Raw genomic sequence first — 5,123 nt, 5'->3', positions numbered from 1 at the left:
TAGAAGAGTTGTAGCGTGACCCATGTGAGGTAAAAAGCAATTCTTCGAATTCATGTATGTTTCCTAATGATGATTTCAATATTTTTCAAAAAAATACCACAGGAATTGGCTCCAAACTATTGAAGAGAATGGGGTATGAAGGAAAAGGCTTGGGCTTTAATGGCTAAGGCATTGTCAACCCCATCAAATTAGAATAATTACCCTGTCAGGCAGGACTTGGGTATGTTAGAAAAGAAGTTGGGGAATCTGCCAAGACAGACAACGAACCACCAACAATAGATGATGAGCAGCTGTCATCAGTTATTTTCAAATCGACAGAGGAGGTAAAAGATGTTGATTTCCATTCAGTTTTGTCTTCACATAGTATGATCTATATTGGAGATTTGGAGATCCCAATTACAGGGACAAACATGAGGCTCCTTACTAGGACGAGGTACAAGGAGGAAAAAGAGTTTGGTGTTAATAACCAAGGCATAACTCAACCACTGGAGGTTGTGCAGAGACCTCAATATGCAGGCTTGGCATATAACGAAGCAGAATGCTCAAAGGTTTCAAATTCTTCTGAGATATTGTCAAAATAATCGAGGAAAGAGAATGATGGGAACACATCACCATCATCCCATGGAAGTGTCCATTGTATGGAAAGAGTTGAGGCAAGCTCTCATCACCATAATGACAACAGAGACATCAAGGAAAGGTATAAACAATCTCGATATTCGAATGTTCATTTCGATTATAATAATGTTGTTAAAGATGAACATAAATCATGGAATCAAAAAACATGTATCTTTTGTGGATTACATAACCATACATTTTCTATGTGTTGGAAAAGAATAACAACACACAAAAAGAGGAGGCATGAAAGACCCTCTTAACAACAGGTAAAGAAACATGTTAAGCAGATATGAAGGAATAATATGTATTACAGTCATTGCAACAGAGGTGGTGATCAAAGAGCCACATGTTGGAGGCTCCATCCAGAGAAGTGCCTTAAAGGCAAAGTGTCAGTGCATGAGCCAGATAAAACGGTTGTCCGACCAGCGAATGCGCCACAAGGAGGTGACCCATTCACATTGATAAGTGAAAAATGGTTTCTAAAATTGTTAGCCTGTCATGGTCATGCTTTTGTAAATCATTTGTTGCATTTTAAAAAGTAAAAGTGATGATGTGTTTTCCATCACTAGTTAAGCAACAATGATGTCTGGCCTTATTTTGTGTTTCATTTTACCCTATGAAAGTGATGTTTTGTTTCCATCACTTGTCAAAGAAAAAACAGTGTTTGGGCTTATCTTCATAAATCATTTGTTGTAGTGATGATGTGTTTTCCATCACTTGTTGGAGCAATAATGATATGTTGGCCTTGTTTTCGTAGCTGGGGGATTGCTTCCATTTTGATGTAAACTTGACCACCGAGTATGTGTTATAAACTCGTGGCAAGTATGGGATGCTTGGGTCATTAGTTGTTCATGTCAATCAAGCATGTAATTTGCAGAATGGTACTACAATTTTGCAGAGATTGTAGGTGTCAGCTCATCGCTTAAGGTTATGAAGAACAAAGGTGAAGGAGATGGAAGAGAGACCTTTTCAGGATGCTTGAGATGCAGACAAGGTATAGAGAAGTTGTAGATTATTTTTCATGCTTTTGGAGGACCAAAAGCTCCTCAGTGGGGAGGATTGATCCAGGTGGCTCAAGACATAGGCAGAAGTCCTAGAGGACTCAGAAAGGGCAGAATTCAAAGTGGTCATATTTCTCCCAAACCAACACTAGATCGAAGTGCTCATCATCCTGATTCCAATGGTGTGAACAACACTCAAATCCGAGCTCGTATGAGGTAGAACGAGCCAATCAAAATTTTGGTAAAAGCTGGGAAATAGGCCATGTTTAAATGTCTTACAATTTGACTGACCCCAGGGCATGAAATATAGGTTCTGAAAGCAGGCGAATTTGTTGGATCATTAATTTGTCTAATATCCCCTATGGTAGACAAATTCAAAAAAAATATTTGTTTCTATAAAAATAAAAAAAGCACATATTCTGAGGTGGCGGGCCACCAACCCCACCACCCCCAACAACCCAACATTATAATCAAGAAAAAAGTGTTAAAATATGGCCGAAGGGCCATGACCCCCATCGGCCTTAACCCCCACCGCATCATATTATAACGACAAGTAATTAGAGGTAGGCGGGCCACCTACGGTGGACCTGGCCCACGCCCCCACCTAGACTATATAACATTCCATATATATATATATATAATAATGAGCTAGCAGGAATCAAACCTGCCCAGCCATGTGGCCGGCCTGCACCACGGGCGGCCCAGCCAAACCCTAATTTTAAAATTTAATTCAAACCATATGGCATATGCCAACAAATCTCCGCCAAAATTTGAATACAACAATGTAACGGTTGGGATCATGGCATGGCATAAAATATTAACAGTCGACCAATTTTTGAGGGTGGAGGATTTGAAACCACGATCTCCACCCTCCTAAGCTACTCCGCCACCAACTTGCCACAACTGCCCTTTTGTTTTCTCCGCCCCAAAACATTACATAAACCCAACATTATTTTAACGGGGAGAGGTCATATGGGAATGGAATGGAGGCACTGAACGAAGAATGGAGAATGGAGGAACGAATCCCCAAAGACTGAGCGCGTATTTTGAGACTGTATTTTTTTAATTATTTTTGCAGGCAGAACCATGATCTTGAAAAAAGAGTAGGCAGAACCATGATTGAGCCAAATTCTCAAGAGGACAAAATTTTTCCACTATCCAAATTAGAAAAAATTTATGTCATTCTTACACCTCTCAGCGACACAAACCTGATGACCCAGTCAGAATTTTGATTTGAGTAGCAGATCTTCAGATGACCCGGAGGAGGGAATCTTTGAGGAATCTAGGGGGAATCTAAAAGATTCATTAAGCCTCAGATTTTCACTTTCTCAGAATTCATAAATTTGACAGTCAATTTTACACTATTCGATGCGAAAAATTAAATGGTGCATTCAGATTTTCCATTTGATCACTTCATCTTTCGGTCACTTTTCAAAGTGGAGTGCAGGTATCAACATTCATGGGCGAGTAGTCATTTTCCATGAGATTCGATGCCACGAGATTGATGGTACAACCAACTTCAGCAGTTTGACATCCTTTTCTTTAAATGGCCCCAGGATGTGAGGTATATGTAGTGTGTTCATGTACTTCTTTTGCTATGGGATGCATTGTGCTATAGAGATCCCTATTTGATGTTTGATGTAGGATCTTCTTTCCTTACTTGTTTCATGATTCCAACTTGATGTGATGCAAAATCATTGCCATGTATGTTTTCATTGAGTTACCTTTTATGCCATGTTGGCAGGATGCTCATTATCATCATGCATGAGTTTAGGTCATGCTGATAGGAGTCCTTTTTGAATGAGAGTTCCTGCAGTAGAACATCTCTTGGGGCCACTCCTACGTGAGGGAATTTTCCTTGTATGATAGCGATGTCACCACTTATGTACATCATCACTATTGACAACACTTAATGCAGTGGCCTACACCATCTTGACACCGGGGTTCGGAGACATAGTCCCTCCTGGACGAACTCTATTATCGACGTCTTGTGTTTTATGTTGCTAATTCTTGTCATGTGCCTTTTTTTCATTACAACATGCATTTATGTTCACTTATGCTATTTTCAATGCAATTCTAACAATATCATGAAAGTAAAATATCTTGGTTAAATTCAGGAGTTGAGTCAACTTGGATCAAAAGGCATCCAGATGTTCCTTTAGCATGTTGCACAACTTTTCATCTTGGTGAACAGAAATAGGGTTTATTTTAAAAGTTCTCTTAGGGATGAATTTTGCAGTTTTGACACGGGTGGGGTTGGAATCAACTAAGCATAGATCAATCTGATGGTTGTTCTAGGTTTCCTTTACTTCTTCTTCTAAGGACAATGTATTGGGAGATGGACTTTGGAGTACATGTTCAATCAAATCATCTTCGTCTAGTTGTACTCTTCCCATGGTTTTTTCTAAGGTATAGAGTTGGGTGGAATAAACTTCATCTTCTTGCTCCTCTTCTAGTCATAAAGGTAATCATGTTCTAGAGATGGCTAAGCAGGAGGGTATAGAACTAACTTCTTGGACATATGCCCATTTTTCATAATCATATTTCCAGCCCTACGGCTAATGTAGGCATCGACCGTGGCTAACAAGGGCCTCCCAAGGATGAGAGGGTAACTAGTAAGCTTGGCCTTAGGCTGGAGAGCTAGGAAATCTCTAGCGTACTCCCAAGAGTCAATGAAGACCATCACATCCTCCACAATCCCCTCAGGGGTTACTATGGAGTGGTCTGCAAGTTATAAGACTATTGTGGTCTTTGTCAATGAACCCTAGAGTTTGAGCTTGAGAATGGTGTCCTTGGTCATCACATTAATGGAAACCCTAATATCAATCAAAGTGTGTGGGACAATGGTGCCATTGATGTGCACATCTACTACAGGGCTTCTAACGTCCAAATACTTTGGAAAATTTACTTGCCCCAACATTAAGTCAGACAGTTGTCCAATGAAATTAATAGTAGGGGCATCTCTTTTTCACCTCCCTGGATGCTTGAAGCACTTCTCCTTAATCAACTTGTTGTAAATATGTACATATTTTATAGCTTGGAGAAGTGGAATTTTGACACATATATTTTTCAATTCTCCTCGAACTTCAGTCTCTTCTCGGGTAGGCTTGAGTGGTTGGGTTAATCTCTCAGGAAAGGGTAGTGGAATTAATTTAGGCATGATTTCCTCTCTTTATTCCTAAACCTCACTAGGTGGAGGTAGAGGTTGGTTGTCGAGGCATACTCTCCCAGATATTATGTTGATTTCCTGAATCTCCACAACATAAGCAGGATATGATATCTCTCTACTGTATACTTGTTGTGTCCGTCTGTTGTTCGGGTTCAGATTTGGATGGGCAGACATATGGAGTTTTTTAGGTGGAGCAGGGTGTAAACAATTTGGCTAAGCAGGTGGTGAAGGCAATAAATCTGGAACATTGTTGTATGGAGGCCTCCACCCCTCGCATGGTGCATTGCACTAAGGTTGTGGCAGAGCATATGGTTGAAAGGACTGGCTGGTTGGCTAGG

Source organism: Pinus tabuliformis, chromosome 4_2 (genome assembly GCF_031772625.1).
Source record: "Pinus tabuliformis cultivar Carrire ecotype Pingquan chromosome 4_2, CPIR1, whole genome shotgun sequence".
Lineage (NCBI taxonomy): Eukaryota > Viridiplantae > Streptophyta > Pinopsida > Pinales > Pinaceae > Pinus > Pinus tabuliformis.
The sequence above is the reverse complement of the archived record's forward strand: the minus strand, read 5'-3'. Positions refer to the sequence as shown.